Consider the following 22,616-nt stretch of genomic DNA (forward strand, 5'->3'; position numbering starts at 1 on the left):
TTTTTGTATGTCTAGCATAGTTTTTGTGTCCCTTAAAGAGTAGTTGTGCCAAATTTTACATTTGCATCACCGTTTGAGTTTGAGTTGGAATAATGAGCGTTCAACTGAAATGGCAGCCATCTTGAATAAAATAGCCCTCATCATGAAAAATGGTCACCAATTTGTATTTTGGGGTGTCTGAATTAATTTTTCATGAGTGTTAGAGAGTGTATGTGCAAAAATGCATGCTCGCATCACCACTAGAAATATATTTAAATAACAAGTCTTTAAAATGGCGGCCATCTTTAAAAATGGCCGCCACCTTGAATTTGTCGTGTCTAACGTTTCGTTTCAAAAAAACTGTCCCTCAGAGAGAACTTGTGCCAAATTTAATGCTTGCATCATCATGTGAAAGATTTTTTCACGTATCTGCTCCACTACATACAAAGTAATGATCCACTCCAAATACAGAGATGACGAAAAAGAGACGGAGAAAAAAAGGACAAAGAAGACAAAGCTGCTCTAACAGGCAGCCACAACCACGTCCAAAAACTTGTGGTGTGGTCTGACTGAGTCTACTGGATCTCTGGGATTGAGGAGATTTGAGGAGGAGGTTTGAGAAGATGATTAATGCAACAACTGAGTTTAACATTTATCACCCAGCTGTGCTGAATGCTGTATTCTGATTGGTCGTAACCTCATAACAAGATAATCCATCCTGAATGGGAGCAGCAACATAACACTGCAAAGAAACTGAAATCGTATCAAGTGTTTTTGTCTTGTTTTCAGTAAAAATGTCTGATTATACTCTATATGAGCTACATTCAACTTACCAGTCCAGGTAAACTGTCTGATTTCAAGATATTTCTACTTGTTACAGCAATTCAGACCTCATTTAGTCTTTAAATAATTTAAATCAAGACGTTTTTCTGGACTGCTCAAGTGAATGTGGCTCATATTGAGTCTAAAAAGACATTTTCTACTGAAAATAAGACAAAAACACTTGATAAGAGTTCAGATTTTGCAGTGCAGGGTGATTACTGCAAAAGTAGAAACATACTCAACACCTTTTTAACACTTTGATCCCAAAGTGAAAAATACAGAAATGGGTGAACACACGGCAAAAAAACTGAAAACTAATCAAGTGTTTGTATTTTTTTTAGAATAAAATATCTTTTTTGACTTATTAGGAGACACGTTCACATGATCACTCCAGAAAAATGTCTGATTTCAAGTTATTTAAGGACAAAATGTGGTCTGAATTGCTGTAACTGGTTAAAAAAAATCTGACAATGGAAGAAGAGAAAAGTTTCTATTATTAAGACATTATTCGAGTTTTAAGTTTTCACTGAAAAATGTTGTTGTTCCATTGGCACATTTCTTTTAATAACATTTTTTAATGATGTGGTATAAAAAGACATTTATGGGTGATTCTTAAGAAACCAGTGATTATCAATTATCAAGTCTCATTATTATCTATGAAATTTTGTTGTTTGTTTTTGTTGTGAGTCATTCACAGTCTGTACCGTTACCGTTCATTTAGGAACTTTGAATATTTCAGGAAACTGAGACGTTGGTTTGAAACTAAACTACAACCAGGTTTGGTTTAGTGTAATGTCAGTTTAATAAAAGTGCTAATAACTATCTCCTGTTTCTTTACATTCACGTTAATTCTTCCAGTTATTTCCTCCATCATTCACATTATTCAAAAAATATTGTATGAATTTTTTATCATACATAAAAAAATCTACACAATTTATAAAGTAATGATTCATTTTAAATCATAAATTGGGGTATTTAGTTCCTAAAAAAGCATCTACCTAAATAATATTTAATGTCAGATGGAATCAGGTTTACGATTTAAGCAGTTTGTGGTTGAAAGATTTAATTTGTTTTATTCACGGATATACGGTTACTGTACATTATGGAAAAACTGGTTAAAACAGTTGGATCAGAGGGTCTCAGACAACTCCAGAGTGGGAGAAGTTTTTAGACCTCAATAACAGTCGTTTACAGAAAAGAGGTGGAAATGACGTTTATTCAGGGAAGGTCAGAAAAAATGTGCAAAAGAAACTGTTCAATTTTGCAATCTAAAGCTGCGTTTCCACCAAGCAGTACGGGTCGGTTCAGTACGGTTTGGGACGGTTTGGGACAGTTAAGTCTGATCCCGTTTGCGTTTCCACAGCAAACTGTGCCCTCTCGTGGTGGGCGGCGTGTAAGCCGCATGCCGGAAGCCACAGCTGGTAAACAGTAGCGCGACGTCGTAGCAGCTTACCCCGCGATTAAATCCAACAAAGAAGAAAACGCGACACAGTAAACAAAGAGCAGCGATGAAGACATGCAGCATTTCGTCCTCTCTGTGATTTTCATGTAACTCTCTGTTACAAAGAACAATCAAGCTTCGTTTCAGAGAAGTCTGTGAGCCGCCAGGAGAAATGCAGCCGCTGTCGGGGTGAGTGACGATTCTTTTGACCAATCAATCGTCTGCAGTGTGTAGCTCCACCTCCCGAGAGCGGATCGGTTCAGTCTGGCACCCATACGAAAGGGTCCCAAAAAAGTAGGACGGCTCGTCTCGGTCTTTAGGGATCCATCCCGGGATGTGTCTGTGGAAACGCCGCTAAAAGCGCACCGTACCGAGACGAACCGACCCGGACTGCTTGGTGGAAACGCGGCTTCAGTTTGTGTTGATCTTAAAACTAGACTACCGTATTTTCCGCACCACAAGGCGCTTCAGAATAAAGGGCGCACCTTCAATGACTCGCCTATTTAAAGCCTATTTGTTTTCATACATAGGGCGCACTGCATTATGAGGCGCATAGAATCAGCTATAGTAGTGGCTGGGGTTGCGTTATGCATCCACTAGATGGAGCTGTGCTAGAGGGAATGTCAACAAAACAGTCAATAAGTCAGTCAAACTCAGGCTACATCCACACGGAGCCGCACATTTTCCTATCCAACTATTTTCTGTGCCGTTTTCAAAAAAAGTGCGCTGTAAAGACGAAGCCGTTTCTGCCGTCCACAGAAGCCGTTTCCAGAGATCAGTTCAAATGCCAGACCTTTGGGGGGCGCTGTATTGCTCTAACAATAAACAAGAGAAGAAGCCCGGGCCAGCCTGTGAGCTAACGTTAGCACTTAGCAGAATTCCTCTTTACTGGTTCTTACTGCTTACCGCTGTTACTCCGACGACGCCCCCTGACTATGGTAGGGGTTTATATAAGGCGCATCGGATTATAAGGCGCACTGTCGGCTTTTAAGAAAACTGAAGGCTTTTAGGTGCGCCTTATGGTGCGGAAAATACGGTAACTGTTTATACTTATGGGACTGTGTTGGTGAGTTTGAGATAACTTTTTTATTCAAGTTCAGGAGGTTAAACCTGGATGAAGAACTGGCTTTAGGTGTTGGTGTGTAAAGGGAGGAGAAATGTGCCTGAAGAGCTCAGATCCTGGGACCTCAGTCCATCCAGGACTCTGCAGAAACAGTCTCCATCAGTAAAACAGACAACACGAGTCAGACCCAACCAGCTCCGCGTGAGTCAGCGAGCAGAGACCCAGGACTTCTCCGTGCTGGGTCCTGACGGCTGAGGAATGAAGTGGCCATATGTGAGGGTCATCTCTTTATGAATTCCTCACGGTGACGGAGCGCGGCAGGGAGGGATTTATCCCAGAAAACAGATGGGCAGGAAAAGAAGGAGGGAGCCGTCAAGCTGAGAAAGTCCTGCTGGGCGTCTCCTTATGGCCCGATGAATTACAGACGTCTGCAGCGCTTACAGTCAGGATGCAGCACATTATCTCTGACTGATCACTTTAATATTGACCGGATGACTTAGACGTAAGAGCAGAGACAATGTGGGATTCATAAGAAGCTGCTGGAAACTTGGGGAGGCTTTAATTCCTCAGTTTGTGCCTCCATTACGCTCTGACATCAACTCCTTTCTCCAAAAACAGAGAAACTGTCGCTGTTTGCTCTGTGTGCGTGGCTAACCTTCACCACAGAAACAGATCCATGACACGTGCAAACCATAATTATTTTACAACACAACACCCGTTTTCTTTAAGACAACAACCAAGAAATGATACAGAAGCCAACGCTGTCTAATTAGTGCGCCTCCTTCCTCCTCTGTACATTTACAGCCGTCTCCCAGTTATAATTAAAGAGCCGTAAAGCTGAGGAAAAAATAACAGCCGATCAAAAGTTAATGAGCATAGCAGGGGGAGATTATCTAACTGCTAATTATCTGTCTGCTCGCATTGATTTCACACTTTTGTTTTCTCACTTCAACGTCTTTCATAAAATGATCTTTTTTTTAGAACTGAGACCTCCTCCCACGTCAGTGACGCCTGTCAGGACGTTAGGTTTTAATGGAGGATAGAGTTTCCACTTTACTCCCAAGGAGACAAAGACCTGGATGATACTTTCTGCTGGAACATGACGCATAGATGAGCAGGATTAGCTCAAGAAAACACCTTCATCATTCCACACAGCATCTGCTCCCGAACTGCAGGGGGCAGTGTATCGCAAACACACACATCAACCACAGTACTAAGCTAGAGGAGACAATGGTTAGGTACAATGGTTACCTAGCTTTCCTCTTTAGAGTCCCTGTGAGGAGTTCCTTAGTGATCTTGAAAAGTTCTCTCTTCTAGATATCTGCCTGATCCTAATCCAAACTTTAACATGAGATTATCACCACCAATATAGATTATTCCTAAATGCTACTTCTAGCTTCCTGATTGTGTCAAGTAGGACCAGATTGATTTGCAGCACCTTTCAGTCTCCATGACAGACTGAAAAAAAGGACAGAAGAGCAGAAGAAAGCTTAACAGGGGAGAGATAGAGCACGGGCTAAAGGCTAAAACATGAGCCAAAGACCAAAATACAAGCTAAAGACTGAAACGTGCGCTAAAGGATAAATATGAGCTAAAGGCTAAAAGATGAGCAAAAGGCTAAAACACAAGCTAAAGGTTAAAACATGAGCTAAAGGCTAAAAAATGAGCGTAAGGCTAACAAAACAAGCCAAAGACTAAAACATGAGCTGAAGGCTAAAACATGAGCTAAAGACTAAAACACGAGTTAAAGGCTCAAGGCTCAAAACACAAGCTCAAGACTAGAACATGAGCAAAATCCTAAAAAATTAGCTTAATTAAAACATAGGCTAAAGGCTAATGAGCTTAAGGCTCAAATGCAAGCTAGAGGCTAAAACATGAGCTAATGGCTAAAACATGAGCTAAAACACAAGCTAAATGCTTAAACATGAGCTAAAGGCTAAAATATGAGCAAAAGGCTTAAACACTATCCAAAGGCTAAAACATGAGCTAAAGACTAAAACACGAGTTTAAGGCTTGAGGCTAAAACACAAGCTCAAGACTAGAACATGAGCTCAAGTCTTTAAAAAAATAGCTCAATTAAAACATAAGCTAAATGCTAAAACATGAGCTAAAGGCTAAAACACGAGCTAAAACACGAGCTAAAGGCTAAAAAATGAGGTAAATGTTAAAACGTAATCCAAAGGTTGAAAAATGAGCTTAAGGCTCATTAACCCAGGTTAATGTGTTTGTGCTAATGTAGCCTCCAACCCACAGTCAGCAGTTATTCTGCAGTGGTCTGTTCAAACTTGAGAGTCTATCAATAAAATGAAGAGCCAGGTTACGTTAGCTCTGCTTGGTGAGGCTGGAGTTGGTAGATGAGCTCTGGCAGGACAGAACCAGGATTCACTAACGTTACACGTTACAGACACGTCTCAGAGCACCGGGCTGTGAGGAGAGAGAAATATAGCAGCTGCTAAGCTACGCTACAAACTGACAAAGTTAGCTTGTTGCCAGGTTTCAAAGTGTAGCTCTACCTAACTGTTGATTAATACCTTACCTTGCGGAGCTGGATCTGGGAAAAAGTTGGTTTGAACAAAGAAAACTTGCTTTGATCTGATCTTCATTCATTTCCAAAACAAACACACACCTGGTTAAAAGTTGGGCCAAAAGGTGGCGCTGCAGTCCAATTTAAACAGATGCATCTCCTCAGTTTTCCATTTTTACCTTGAAACTTCTCTGCTCACCAAACACAGGTTTCTGACCATGTCTGTGAACATGTAAAGTTTTGGTCATTTTAAGACTGGACCTAATGTTGGTTTCTTGTCTTTTGCAGCTGGAACTGAGCGGATACCCGAGGGAACTGTAGTTATTTTCTCCTCCACTTTGGCTCCTTTTTCCATCACCACAGACTGCTGCTGGTACCAAACACAGAGCAGATACTAATTAACAACCACCAGGCGGCAAAGCCCCCCTGCCACGACTTCTTTATCCCATCCTTTAAAGCTTTAATGAGATGTGTCACTGCTGCCAATCTGGCACAGTATCACAGCAAAAATACCCTGTGTGCAAAATAAAAATTAAGATTTGTGTGAGTGAGTGAGTGTGAGCCTGGAGCGTGGCTTAGACCAGAAATCGATTATCAAAGTGGACGTCCGGATCATTTCAGCTTTGCACGGCTTTGCCTCGGGCTGGAGGTTTCACCAGGTGCGTTTGATTCAGTGTACGAAGACCTGACCTGGTGCAACCTCTTTTTGCACCTGAATTTTAGATGTGAGATGATGTTTTTTAGCAGCATTAATATTTTAAGAGTAAATGTGGAGTTTGTTCTGTGCAGACAAACTGACAGGTCGGTCTTTGCTGCTGCTGGTTTGATCTTCTCTCTTCATGCAGGTCTGATTCGGTTAAACTTGAGGCAAATCATCTTCATCCTTTTACAGATTAGGTCCAAAGCCTTTAAAAATAGGTCTCACCCTAAATAATTATTTTATTTTGTTTTATTTTGTTTTTATTTATTCATTTTACTCACTGAAATCATAGCAAAGAGTTTTATATTATTTTTATAAACTTGTCCTGGCAAACAGTGGGTTAATATAACTAAATGGAAAATGGACCAATCACAATTCTCCTTTTGATGGTATCTGGGTAAATCAGCGACACCTTCTGGCAGGCAGGGCCTTCAGCAACTGCAACCAATGCCTGTGTAACTCAAGCGAATGTGGACACAATGTGACAATGACAGCTGTCTTAGCCAATCACATTTTGTTAAGTTGTGGGCGGGATCATTTCCTGTCATCTTCCGGGGATTCGCGAATACTTAATGGATAAGCTCCTAACTGTAGCTGTGAGCGAGTGAGGAGGAAAGAGAAGATCACGTTGGCAGAACGTGAAGAGAAATGGAGGAAAGTAACGGAGAAGACTGTGTGGTTGTGGATTACTTGAAACTCCGTTTTCAAGGCTGTCTTTTCAAGAAAAGCTAGAAAGTGCGTTGAAAGCTCGCCAGGGCGGCGTGCACCCTCCGCAGCTGTAATTTGGTGACAAGGGCACATGTGCGCACGTCTCAGAGGCAGGTTTCCAGAGCGACAGGCACATTTTGATGCAGTAAACAATCACAGCAATCACTATTTAATGTAACCGTCTGAACCAGCATATACATTTATATCTATATTAACTGTCCCGTCACATCTGATGTCAGATTAAAGCCGTTTGTCATCATGGAAAGTTAACCTGACGGCAGCTGGAAGTTTGATGCACATCTTACAATTAAACAATAAACAGACTTAACATCTGATACTGAGTATATATCTGGTTCTCTCATTTTGTTTAATTCAAAGACAAAAAGAGAGAAAATAAATGTGTGTCACTCAGGATTTACCTGTTATTTCCCACATTTCTCTGTTTTAGTCTTTATTTCTAACGTGATCTAAAAAGGTCCAATCCAACTTTATTTGTTAAGCACTTTAAAAAACAACCATAGTTAAAACAAAGTGCTGTACAGGAGAACGAATAAGATACACGATAAAGGGGTAGACATCAAACACAAGTAAAATGAATTTGTCAAAGACAAGGAGCAATATAAAAGACATAAAACAAATTAAAATGAATTAAAAACACAGAAGAAGCAAAATAAAATAAGTAAAATTAATAATAATAATAATAATAATAATAATAATAATAATACAATCGCCAGAAACAGTGCTTCAAAGGCCAAGGAGAAAAGGTGAGTACATTATTATTGTGAGGAGGATGAGGAGGAGACACCAGGAGAGTTTACAGTATATCACTAAAGGTTCACACCAATTAAGCAATAACTTGTGCGTACGCACTGTTGGTGAATGAGGCCCTTTGTGAGCATAGTGATTGATTTTAAGTTGATTTTTTTCAATGTTATTTTTTATTTGTTTGAAGTTGTGTTTGGTGTTGCAGTGTTCAGGCACATGATAAATTTGTAATCCTATAAAACCATCAGTATACTGAACTTCCATGTCACATGATTCTATTGTTTTTATTTCTTTGTTTGATTGTTTATTGCCACGTGTGGTCCCATGGTCCTACTGAAGGCCCAGAGGGTGGGGCCATAGTTCGCCACTAATTAAAATAATGCAAGTAACCCTAACTCCAGCCCTGACCTGTGGTGAAGATGCTGGCCGCTGAGGAAGCGTGTGTTACGGTAAGATGATAAATCGTACTCAGTAAAGTGGCTTACCAGCACGGAAGACTTATCTGTTCAAAGTGAAAAGGCTATCCACTCCTTCAGGGATAAACAAGGAGGAAATGCTGTTCTGGCATTTTCCGAGCAGCGGTGGATAATTTAGCACCCTGTTTGTGAGTACGAGCTCGGGGTTTTCTCACACACACACACCGAGGTTTCTAATAAGCTGATGGAGATAGATATTCAAAGAGCGTGTTCCTGACTCTGCCTATCATTTACTGATAAAGGATGCAGGCATGTAAATGTGTTAGTGTCCAAATGAATGGACTTTAGTATCCACTGTTTCCTCCCCTGGGCCTGGATGGTTGGAAAACCTCCACACGCAGTCTGCTCCGCTCAGGAACCGCGTGTAAGAGCCAGATCTCCCTAACAAACTGAGCCCGGTGTGTTATCATGTTGTCCTGTGTTATTCTCCATCCATCATGTTTCCTTTTGTCCACAGAGCGTGTGCAGAAACAAACCCCACACGTTGTTGCTGTCTGCCTGCCTCCACTTCATGCCAGTGAAAATGAAATTCATTTATTCAATAATAACCCACTTCAGCAAGCTGTTCCCACTGCCAGCGCAACCTGCCTCCCTCAGCTCTAATGGCAGCCCAATTATGAATGGTAGATGGGTACCTAATAGGAGAAAGTACCTCTCACTGGGCCCAGGAGGTGTGTGTGTGTGAGTGTGTGTGAGTGTGTGTGTGTGAGGGGAAGAAAAAGAACAAGGGAAAAAGATCACATCTCCTGTCTACTTTATGCCGAGCGCCTGACAAATATGAGCTAGCATTAAAAAGAGCTTTCACCTCCAAGATCAGAGCGGTAATTATTTTCAGAACTTAATGTCAGCCGCTCCTGCGTCTCTTCTTCTGGCTCCGGGAAGCTTTTGTGCTCAGCGGAGGGAAAGAGGAGCTGGGAGAGTAATAACGTTTTGCTGAAGGCAGACAGTATTGATATCTTAAGATCGCCAGCATCAGCTGCCCCCATCCACAGCCGCTCATAATCGCTTTTATCAGAGTTTTTAGAGCGGCTGCACAATCACACTTTCCTACGGATACAAGAAAAACATGAAGTGCTCCACAGATTACTCACTGATAGTCTGACATGGTTCAGATATCTGCCAGCTGCTGTTAAAAATTAATGTTTTAATTTTCAAGTTTAATGATTAATTTCCACAACGGCACCAAATGAAAACGTAAGAGTGCAAAGAAAACTTCCCAAGTTACCGAAAGTGAAACTCTGACTCCCACTAAACAATCAGTTTGTAGTTATAAAACATGTAGAAAACATTTCGAGATATTTTGTGTTCCTTTCCACAATCTGCAAGTTTGATCTTGGTCCAAAATAGCAATAGCAACATTTGACATTTAAGATGAAGAAACATCAGCTAAAAAAACGACAACAGCTTTGTGGCATGGCAACAGAGGAGGAAGATCCCAAAGTGTTTTAGGGTACCCTTAAGTGACAGTGCCTAATTTTAAGCTCCTGTCTTAAAGTGACCATAGCTTAAATTTCACCATTGGAAATTTTATATAAATGAACAAACGTTGGCTCAATAATGACTACTGTGTGGCAATGGCAACAGTAGGGGAGGGTGCCAGAGTGCCTAAGTGCTTAAAAAGGGCCAGTGCCTACATAAAGCTGCTCTCTAAGAGTGACCAGAGCTTATATTATAAAATCTGTCATTCCAAAATAAGATGGACTTATCAAATCAATGACTACAGCTTTGTGGTAGGGCAACAGTGGAGGAAGATCCCAGAGTGTTTTAGGGTGCCCTAAAGTAACAGTGCCGAGTTTTGAGCTTCTGCTCTACAGTGACCATAACTCAGTTTCACCATTTAACATTTTGAATGGAAAAACAAACGTTACCTTAATAATGACTATTTTGTGGCAATGGCAACAGCAGGGGAGGGTTCACGAGTGCTTCAGTGCTTTGAGGAGACAGTGCCTACATGTTAGCTCATCTTTAAAGTGACCGTAGCTCAAATCATACAATTATTCCAAAATAAAATGGATTCGTCTAATCAGTGCCTACAGCTTTGTGGTAAGGCAACAGTGGAGGAAGATCCCAAAGTGTTTTAGGGTGCCCTGAAGTGACAGTGCCTAATTTTAAGCTTGTGTCTTAAAGTGACCATAGCTCAAATTACACCATTTAACATTTTGAAAGGACAAACAAACGTTGCTTCAATAATGATAACTGTATGGCAACAGTAGGGGAGGGTTCCAGAGTGCTCAAGTGCTTTAATGACACAGTGCCTACATGTAAGCTCCTTTCTTTATGTGACCATATCTAAAATCATAAAACTTGCCATTCAAAAATAAAATGGACTTGTCAAATTAGTGACAACAGCTTTGTGGTTGGGCAACAGTGGGGGAAGATCCCGGAGTGCTTTAAAGTGTCTAAATAAGAGTGCCTGAATTAAAGCTTATATCTTAAAATGACAGTAGCTAAAATTTCACAATTGGACATTTTGAATGGACATGAATAGGTCACCTCCATAATGACTACTTTGTGACAGGGCAACAGTAGGGGAGGGTTCCAGAGTGCCTACATTTGAGCTACTGTCATAAAGGGACAGCTGTTTAAATTTTACAATTGGTCATATCAAAGGAAGATCTATTTTGAATTTCCCTCAGGATCAATTATCTGTTTATGTATCCTCAAAGGTTTGATCAATGATGAAACCTTTGTGGCATGGCAACAGTAGGGGAGGGTTCCAGAGTGCTTTGAAAAGACAATGCCTACATTTAAGCTTCTCTCTTTAAGTGACTATAGCTTAAATCATAAAATTTGCCATTCCAAAGAAAGATGGGTTTGTCAAATCAATGACTACAGCTTTGTGGTAGGGCAACAGTGGAGGAAGATCCCAGAGTGCTTTGAAGTTCCTAGATGAGAGTGCCCGAAATTAAAGCTAATATCTAAAAATGACGGTGTATAAAATTTCACAATTTGAAATTTTGAATGGCCATGCATTGGTCACCTCCATAATGACTACTTTGTAGCAGGGCAACAGTAGGGGAGGGTTCTAGATTGCCTACATTTAAGCTGCCGTTGTAAAATTTCACAATTTGTCATTTCAAATGGAGATAGATTTTGAATTTCCTTCAGGATTAATAATCTATCTATCTATCTGCAAAGGTTAACTTACTGAACAAAAACGCTGTGGCATGGCAACAGTAGGGGAGGGTTCCAGAGTGCTCTAAAGTGCCTTAAAGAGAAGAGACAGTTGCTTTTCAGACAGAAGCAGACAAATTTTGTTTTTGTTTTTTCACTCATTTTTTCCTTTCCCCCTGCATCAGTTGTTCCTCCTGTCATTTCTCTTCGCCACACGTCGAACCACGTCTCCAAACTGGATCAGCTGGAAGGGTTCACGGAGGATTACTGTGACAGATTCTGCACCATGGGACGCTCTCAAACAAAAAATGGCAAACATGCTCCCTCATCATCTGCCAATTCTTCTCCATCCATATCAGCGGCTCCTCTCCTTGACAATTAACTCACTCTATGCCAGAGTTTCCATTATCGAGGTTCACCACCAGGAATCCCAACACCTACAGCTCAAACTCACAAAGGAAACATCCTGGACTTACAATCACACAGTATGAAATCATTTTCACTGGATGCCATTCTTATTGACAGAGATGATGAAGGAAGTCCCGCCTTTTCTTATTTCTGATTGGTTGTGAAAGAAAGAGCTGCAGATAACGAGGCAGGTGGACAAAGACCTTAACTTGAAGCAGTTCATCGTGCAAAACCTCATTGTAGACATTTTACCTTTTCAGGTACGCCTCACATCTCCCCTTGGCGCTCTGCAGGGGGCGTTACCAAACAGACAGCGCCGTGCAGAGTCCGACTCTAACACCTGAGAGCCACAGACTCCCTGACTGAGGAGTGACTGAGCATGAGACTACAAGATTAATCATGGTTTACAGCAAGGCTCCAGGAGTCAATACCTTTTCTTTTCACTGGGGGCCAATCAGAAGGGCGGGAGGCGAGACAGAGACACACACACACACACACACACACCCACACACACTGCCACAGCCTGTCATCTGTAATCTAATCTCAGCCACGGCATGCTAATACATCACAATTACCCACTCAGTCTGGATGGTGCCATTAGAAATACATTGTCTCCATTACCACAGAGATCTATGTGTGTGTGTGTGTGTGTTCGTGTGTGTGTGTGTGTGTGTGTGTGTGTCGCTGTCCCTCACGAGTGTAGTTGTGTGAAGTGCTCTCAATCTCTCTGCAGACTATTTCATATTCAATTACACTGTCCCTACATCACTGGGGCTGTGTGTGTGTGTGTGTGTGTGTGTGTGTGTGTGTGTGTGTGTGTGTGTGTGTGTGTGTGTGTGTGTGTGTGTGTGTGTGTGTGTGTGTGTGTGTGTGTGTGTGTGCAGAGTCAATAATGTCCCACATCACTCGTCTGGGTGCAGAGACGCATCAGCGACGTGATGATTGTTAGCGCCTTCATTAGAGTGAGGCGTGATCCAGACGTCTGATTGAGGGAACAGAGGAAGAGGAGGAGAAGAGGAGGAGGAGAGGAGAAGAAGAGGTTCGGGGGCCTTCGATTGGTTCGTCTGAAAAGTTTTACCTGCAAAAGTTTGGCAGGTAGGATCTGGATGGAGCTCACATAGAGAAAACTGTCGGGTGGATAACTTTGAAAAGTCTCAAAATGAAGGGCAGTGGCTCCTTGTAGCTTTAAGAATATGACTGAAATAAAGAATAATTATTTTTCTTCCAGAGGGTATTGATGATTAAAGACACTGACACTAAATAAAATCCTGTGTTAACATTTAGTTGAACTAAATCTTCATCCCATCTGTCAATAAAGCCTGCCACCGCTCTACTTCACCTCCTACAACATCAACAGCCCACCAACTTTCCATGCACCTGTGGCTAACCTCAAGTTTTACAGCCCTGGGAAGATAACTACATCTACAAAAAGACTCATCTGGAAGAAAATACTGATTTTAATTCTGTGAGGATGGATTCACTTAACTGACAATGTGACGGATTGATATACATGATTGATATGAAGCAAGACAAGAAACAAACAGATATATATATATATATATATATATATATATATATATATATATATATATATATATATATATATATATATATATATTATGTTTAATGTTTGAACTTTTGAAATTTCAGATTTTTTGATTTGTTTTCATATTTTTTTAACATTTTAACATTTTTAATTTTTTTTTTCATTGTTTTAATTTTTGCAACTTTATAGAATTTCAATTTTAAAAAAAATATTCCTAATTTTGACATTTATTAAATGTCATTTTTTTATTTATTTGGAAAAATATACATGATTATTATGTAGCAAGACAAGAAATAAACAGAATATCCTTTTCTTATATTAAAAGTTTTCATTTTTTTATTATTTGTTTTCATATTTTTTTACCATTTTGACATTTTTTCATTTTTCTTTTCATTGTTTTTATTTTTGCAACTTTCTAGAATTTAAATTTAAAAAATAAATATTTGTAATTTTGTTTTGGGATTTTTGCAAATTTATTAATTTTCATTTTTTATTCATTTTTCTCACATTTTAATTCTGTGTGGATGGATTTATTTAACTGGCAACATGCAAAGTTAATATACATGATTAATTTGTGGCAGGAAATTAGCAAAACTACAGAAAAAATATATGCAAAATTTGAGCAATATCATTTGATTATTAATATTTTCGCACATACACACACACACACACACACACATATATATATATATATATATATATATATATATATATATATATATATATATATATATATATATATATATATATTTATATATATATTTATATGTATATATATATACACACTGAAATTTTTGGTAGCTGTTATTTGATTATTAATATCAATAAATATCAAATTCAAGTATTCTCTCTGATTTTTTTTAATTTTTTTATATATATATATATATATATATATATATATATATATATATATATATATATATATATATATATATATATATATATTTTTTTTTTAACTTTTCTTTTTTTTTTTGCAAATTTATTGAAAAACAAAATAATAAGACATTGAATGCACAATTTCATAAATTAGAAAAAAAAAGTTCAGATTTAGTATCCACCAGTATTTAACTATGCATTCATTTAATACACTCTTTTGTCTTTATTGTGAAGATAAAGTAGATTTTGTGGCTCCTGAATGACTTCAATCCAGATGAGCTAAGGATAAATTGCTCCTATAAAAATAAAGATTACAGACTCCTGCACTCAAAGTTTTGAGAGGTTTAAGTTTTGTTTGTGACTCTGCTTCACGTGTGTTTTTATCCCCTTGGATGTTTTACCAATGAGACAACGAAGCAGCCAGAAGGATTTTAATTAGTTAGCGCCTCTTAATGAGTTTCAAGCTGCAAGCTGAGCGAGCTCTGTCTCTGATGCTTCTATTGTTCCTCTGAGTCACGAGGTCAAAGTCCTTTAATCAAGCCTTGGTGGGCTTTGTTGTTTATGCACACCTTGTTACCATGTAGGGTGTTTGATATCACTCAACGACTGATCAAACCACATCATTTACTCTCTGGATGTTCAGGTTAATAAATTATAAAGATACAACTTTTTAACTCCAGATCCTTTAATCAGAAAGCTGTTTGTTGCTGTTTGAGTCTCCATATATCAGGGTGATTATTGTTTATTGTGGAGCCAGTGAGCTGTCAGGAGATGTGTTGTGTTGTTTACCTTAAGAAGAGAATGGGAAAGGTTTTGTGTCCTTGTGTGTAACGGGTGGGAGGTTGGAGCGCTCCATTCATCCAGCTGGGACGTCTTCATCAGTGGTGGATACACTCTGACACACACACACACACTCCTCCTCCTGTCTGTGTCTTTTTTTGTCTCCACCTAATGAAGTGTCAACACTAATGATGTTCTTTTGGTGGCGCTAACTCTGGCTTAGCGCGTCACTCCTCACTGCCTCTCAGAGTTCATCTCAGGTTTGTCACTGCAGAGAGTTTACCTTCACAGTTTGTGAACGCAGGTGTGTGTGTGTGTGTGTGTGTGTGTGTGTGTGTGTGTGTGTGTGTGTGTCTGTTTCGGGGAGTGTGTAGCCTCCTCTTACTCCTCTTTTTCTGCTAATGAAGCAGGAAAGTTGTGCAGTGTTTGCGTGTCCAGTGGCCCATGCTTCAAAGCTGTCCTGGCCTGGTAACTCCTCCCTGTGGACACGTTGCTTATTTTAGAATGTGGGTCAACATGAATATTCAGATGTGATTAATGTTAAAGGGAAGTTGTTTTATATCAGGGCTGAGGAAGAAACTTCCTCTGTGGACAGATGATCTGTTTTTAGAGCTTCAATGAGATCTGAAGTGTAGACATTAAGAAAACAATGATGCTCAGATTTTAGACGCCGAGCTCGAAGAAGCTTCTTTTGTTTCAGGAGAAAGAGTACACGTGTTTTTTCAGCTGTTTTTGATTAGATCAGGAATAACAAAGACAGCTAATGAACTTTATTTATATTGTGCTTTACAAAATAAAAGTAGAAATCTTTTGGAAGATGTGAGGATTTTCTGTCTGATACTTCTGCAACTTCATAAACAAGGAAGCGAGTTTCACAGGGGACTGACTGCTGCTGCGTTTGATGAAACTCGAGGAGGCGGGATGAAACTGCTATGGTCAAATTTGCAGAAAGGTTGCGGTAATGGACAGAATTGCAGGGTCTCTGTGAAATCACTGGGATTGGTTAAATCTGCATTAATTGTTGTGATTGCAGCGTCGCAGCTCCCTGGAGGGACTGTCACTGGGTCCAAAAAAAGGTTTGCAAACAAAAAGACCAGAGTGGTAAACTGCTCTAATGCAGAAGAAAACAAGGTGTGAAAGCTCACCTTTATGGGTTCTTCACACTGCCGCGCCGCAACACGCCGCCTCCAGTCATTTTAATGAGGGACGGGCGGCAGACGGCGAGCGGTTTTGGCTGCGGCGGTAGGACCCAGAAGCGGTTGCTGCCCACGTGAACACGCACAGATTTTCCCCTGCCGCCCAGAGTCCAGCGTGTCGAAAATTTCTGGCGGCAGCCGCCTGGGAACAGCCAATCACAACGAAGAAAGAAGAAAACCCAACTAGCAGGCATCGTGGGGCAAAACGAGGAATGGAGGAGCTAATACTGCTGGTATCTGTATATCCAGAGCTCTACAATACTGCTCCATCGTTGTTCTACGTTTACCGTTAACTGTCTACATTAATTTTGATTTGATTTATTCACAGTAAAGGGGTTCGAACAGTATTTTCCTCTTCGTTTTGTAGTCAGTAGTGATGTAGTATTGTGGAACCAACCATTGAAACGTATTTCTCGAGGGAATTATTTTGATGACGGAGCCTTATTTCTGTTTTCAGTCTGTAGTGATGTTAAATTCTTGAATCAACCATTAAAATGTATTGGTGTTTTTGAGGAGGGAGTGTTGTGAAGGACTTTTGGGGGCGGGCTCTGCTGTAACGTTCGCCGAATCACCTCTTCGTCACTGCCGCCTGTTACCCCATGCTCGTGCTGTGGCGGCAGGAGCCGCCTTATAAAACGCTCTGCATTTCAGGAGCCTCCGCTGGCAGAGAAGCGGTTTTCAGGGCGGATACCGCGCGGCGGTGTGAAGGGCGCTTTAGTCTCACAGCTGAAGAAGAAATCCACTGACTTCAAATACCAGTGCTCATTTGCAGAGGTGTGGACTTGAGTCACGATTTTGCCGACTTTGGACTCAACTTCTCAGTATCATCAAAGACCTGTAAGTTGACTTGGACTTTGACATCAGTAGCCACGGTTACATGAGGAGTTTTTCGTCTTTCTGAACAACTTATCCAAAAACAATAGTGAACATGGAAAGGAATATTCCAATCTCTGGTCTACATGCGCTGCTGTAATCAAACAGAATAGTCAATGGGGCGTGCTCAGAAAAACGTAAACATCACGTGATTGATCAAAGACGGAGGATGACGGTTTATTTATCACGGTATTATACTCCGTATTGCAAGTTTTTCATCCGTCCTGTCTTGAAATTATGTTGAGTTCTTCAAAGTTTGGATTAAAAACAAACTTTCCTCCAGTGCTGACGGCTCGCCGCCATTTTTAAAGTTGATGAACGTCTCTAGTTGTGTCTTACGTCATATCTGAGCATGCTCTGAAAGAACGCACCCTGACAACTTTCTGTTTGAGTGGATACATGATACTTCAATCTGTTTGGGGAAAGGAATATTCCACCTGTGAAACTGATTAAATGTCCATTTAGATTGGCTCTTTTCTTCCTGAATGAGGTGTAAACAAAGGTTAAATTCTTTACATTTGAGCAAATAAACCGAATGCAAGCAGAATATTTGGGTCCATGTAAACGTGGCTAATGACCCAGGACTTGACTCAGACTTTAGTCCAATGACTTGAAAATACTTGTGTTTTTTAAGAGATAGTGTGTTGAATAAAATGTGCCCCCAGCATTCAATTTTCCCATAATATTTGCATCACTGAAAGCATCTTTTAACGTCCAATCAGGTTGGAGAACAAGCAATCAAGGTGTGAATTACGTTTCTGTGAGCGCCAGACTGATCAAGAGTCCAGTTCCCCGTACCAGGAAGCTACCGAGGATAATTTTATTCGCATTCTCAAATTAAGAGGTCGTGAACAAAAAAAAAAAACGCTGTGTGCAAAACCTGTAACGTGAAAATAACTGATGGAGAAGCGACAACTTCAACCTTTGTTCAGCTCCTGAGGTTACACAAAGAACGGTAGGTATACCTGAGGATACCTGTTGTGATATGACGCTGTGGCTAGCTTTAGCTTAGCACCCATTTTATCCAACAGTCCATGTTACTGTCAGGTCATTAAAGTTGGAGCAACATGGGTCTAGTCATGCTGGTTTGATTTAAAAAATGAAATTCAAAACGCATTCATTGTGTTTGTTAGATTTAACAGATTGTTACATCGTTAAAATGGCTTTTTATTTAGTGCTTGTGACTTGGACTTGGGATTAAAGACTTGAGACTTGCAAAGCAACAACTTGCTTCTTCCTCTGCTCATTTGGGACACAGGGTCACTCTACTCTGGGCCAATAACCCCTGTTGGTGTGCACTAACGTAAGATATCAGTGACTTTTAAAAAGACGAGTTTTCCTTTGGCAGAAAGAAATGCAGAGCAGGGAGAAACGGAGGAAAAGGAGGAAACTGAGGAAAAGGAGGAAACAGAGGAAAAGGAGGAGAAGGAGGAAAATGAGGAAGGATAATAGAAAAGTAATCAGGTGGGAACTGGATCAGGAAATGACCCGATAACTGTGTTGAAAGTGTGATAATCCAACATGATTACAGAACTCTTCCTGCTCTACTGGAGCATGTATAAAAGGATATCTTACACATCCAAACTAATCTATCCTAAAGACATTATCGCCACAATTGGCCTTTAACTGTACGATAAGAAATCAAGTTAATTAACAGAGTTGTCCGGGCTTGGATAATAGATTCTTTTTAATTTGGTTTTACAGATGGTAGCGTTGAACTGTGTACATCAGAGAGAGAAGAAGATCTGAGTATTAATCCTGTTAGATCATGTTAATAACTGTGATTGGATGAGACTGAGGGTGTTTACCGTCCCCGTGTCCCCAGATCTACCTTGTGTCTTCTGATCATACGTCTTCTCGTGTCTCGTCTGGCGTGCTCTGTCCTTTTCTGTCCCGTCCTCGCCCTCGCCCTCTCGCCCGGCCCTGTCTGGTCTTGTCTCACCAGGTTACGTCTCCTCCTCCCTCTGCTTCATGTGACTGTACAGCTCTGCCCCTGCAGCCCCCCGTACATCACTTCAAATCTGACTGTATCTGGGAAACGGCTGAAAGCGACTGATTAACATAGTCTGAGAGGATGTTAGTAACCCACTTTCCTCCGTGAAGATGGTTCGGTTAAGGACGACGCTGGAAACCAAACCTGGTCTGGGTACCGTGGGTCTCTTTGGGCTACAGGTACCTTCATGAATATTTGTTTGGAGCCTCAGGTTGGCACGAGCAGCGGCTGCGTTTTCTGCCAAGCTCTTGTCAGCCCAAACATGCTGATGCATTAAGTGGATCAGGAAATATTTGCATACTGGTTTGTATATAATTGAACCTGACATGCTCGTGCTCTTTACAAACAGAGCAGTCCTCGGGCTCCTGGATCTCTCCGCCTGTCTCGTTTACTGAATGTATTTAGTGTAAACACGGGAAAATGAACTCCACACTTTCCTTCCCGTCAAACAGACGTGACCTTGGGAAGCCTGTGGGACTTCCACAGAGTCAGGACTCAGATTGGGATCAGGAAGTGTGATTCAATTATCAGAGTCGCTTCTCAAAGCAAAGCTGCGTCTCTGCTGAATTTCTGAGGGATCAGGTCTGTTTGGGAAACACAGGAGAGCAACAGAAAGACGCTCAGCTTTCATCTTAGGGATGGTCCGATATCATTTTCCCTCCAACGTCAAGTCAACATGACCCCAGTTTGACCCCAGGAAAAACAGCATTGTCTCATTTTCTAGTCAAACATTTTTTATGATTCAAAGAAGAAAAGTAGAAGTTCAAAGAAGGTCCCAGCAGACTGTTGAAACACAGACACAGTAATTTCAAGATTTTCTGCATTTTTCTCAGAATCAGATTTACTGTGATACAGGTAAAATCAGACTTTATAACCTTTTGTCCCTGAAAACGATGGGAATAAAATTCATTTTCCTCCATTAGTGCCTTTGACAACCAGCACAACTTTTAACATTTCAAAACAAACCTCTAAAATATTTTCAGTTTGTCGTTTCAGTATGAATTGTTTGTTCGTTATGCCAGGGACACGTTGATCCCACACTCCTCATCAAATCAATAAGCAGAAAGGCACATTCAGCACTTTTCACTTCAGCCTGTTGACACTGTGGCAAAAACTTTCACCATCCAGAACATGTGAATATAGTGGTACTTCAACTATTACTGAAAGAAGAAAGCTCCCAGCAGACCCTGCTCCATGCTCACTCTAAAAAAACTGTTTTGATCCTGGTGGTTGTGACATTATTTATCCTGACTCTCCAATCCAGCAGATCAACATATGGTAAAATAAATTTCTCAAGAGACCACACAAAAATTCACTTGTGGCCTTTAGTAGGTCTTGTGCCAACTAAATGGTCTCAGATCCCCATAATTTGCTCACTGAGCATGCTACAGACTCATGATGAGAGTTGTAACAGAGCAAAACTGGAGCAGGACAGCACCCAGCTCCACCTTCCCATCCTTTAAAAAAAAAAAAAACTTCACCTGCTCAGCTCCCTGCTCACTCATGCTCCAGCTACTCTAACCAAGATCCTGTCCTGCAATCCAGACACCTAAAGCAGGTGAGAATACCTCTGAATCATCACTTTAAGTTTCTTATTCCAGTCACAATACCATCCGATTCAATCCAACTTTCTGTGTTAAGCACTTTAACAACAGACACTGTTGACCAAAGTATTGTTGAGAAAAGATAAACAAATAAATTAAATTCAATTTAATCTAATTAAATAAATAAATTATTTTATTAATAGATAAATTGATGAATAAAATATAAAGCAGCTAACATGAAACAAAAGAACACTACATGTAGAATATAAAAAATAAAAAAAATGGAAAAGTAATAAAAAAAATTAAACAGCACAAACTGTTGACCAAAGTGTTGTTCAGAAAAAATAAACAAATAAATTAATTAAATTAAATTCAATAAATTATAAAATAAATAAATAAATTTTTGTATGAATAATTAATTAATAAATAAAATATAAAGCGAGTAAAATAAGACAAAAGAACACTACATGTAGAATACAAAAAAAAATTGAAAAGCAATAAAATAAATTGAACAGCACAAACTGTTGACCAAAGTGTTGTTCAGAAGAAATAAACAAATAAATAAATTAAAATTAAATTAAATTGATTATAAAATACATAATTAAATTTTTGTATGAATAAATTAATTGATAAATAAAATATAAAGCAGCTAAAATGAAACAAAAGAACACTGCATGTAGAATATAAAAAAAATTGAAAAGCAATAAAAAAATTAAACAGCACAAACTGTTGACCAAAGCGTTGTTGAGAAAAAATAAACTAATAAATAAATTAAAATTACATTAATAATTAAATAAATAAATACATTATTTTATTAATAAATAAATTAATAAATAAAATACAAAGCAGCTAACATGACACAAAAGAACACTACATGTAGAATATAAAAAATAAAAACAAAACAAAAGAATTGAAAAGCAATTTTAAAAAAAAAATCAAACAGCACAAAGAAGAGAAATTAATTAAATCAAGTCTAGTCAAAGAATTTTAACCCTGAAATGAACCCTTTACTGTATGGGCAACCAGTGGAGTCATGCTAACATTAGAAAAATGTCAAAATTATGAGTTTCAGTTAAAAGACATGCAGCAGCAGTCTGCTTCACCAACAGAAAATGTGTTAAAAGTTTTATAATTTGCCTGATTGATTTGTGAGGAGGAGGAGCCGTAAGTGTTCATGAGATTGATAACTAATGTTTTAGCTTTGCTTTGGAGGTTTGTTTGAAGTATTGTATCACATCTGGACGTGAGTTAAAGAGGGGACTACTTTTGTTCTGTTTGTATCAATAAATCATTCCTACATCAATAAAATGATGAAGGAAATAATAAACTGTTGTTTGTGTATCCTGTTTGTAGCAGAGGGGATAATGTGTATTAGGTGTACAGACCTGGATGAGAGTCCACTCCTCTGCTAATCGTCTCTCTGTGCTCAAACATTTCTCACTTTTATTTACATCCTTCCTTTCTTAATCAGGATCCATTTACTGTGTGTATGATCGCAATAAAATGTCAACAGTGTATGATTTCAGTGGGTTTGTAAACTGGATCCGTTAACTCATTACTGGTTTCCAATATTCCTTATTAATCATCCTGTTTCCCAAACAGCTGTGAAATAACAAACGTCTGGTTTTCATTTATCTGCTGCAGAGGACTGGATTCTGTGATGTCTGAAAAAAAAACTTCCCATCAATAAAAGTGTCCGTCCCTGAGAGGATTACTCCCTCCCTTTTTAAATTACAGAAAGCTTTCACAAGGTGTTCCCGCAGAAAAACCCCCGCCGCGTCCTGTCCGCTCAGAAAACGAGTGGAGGA

Source organism: Halichoeres trimaculatus, unplaced genomic scaffold (assembly GCF_033239565.1).
Source record: "Halichoeres trimaculatus isolate MK-OKI-2021-1 unplaced genomic scaffold, fHalTri1.1 fHalTri1_scaffold_6, whole genome shotgun sequence".
Lineage (NCBI taxonomy): Eukaryota > Metazoa > Chordata > Actinopteri > Labriformes > Labridae > Halichoeres > Halichoeres trimaculatus.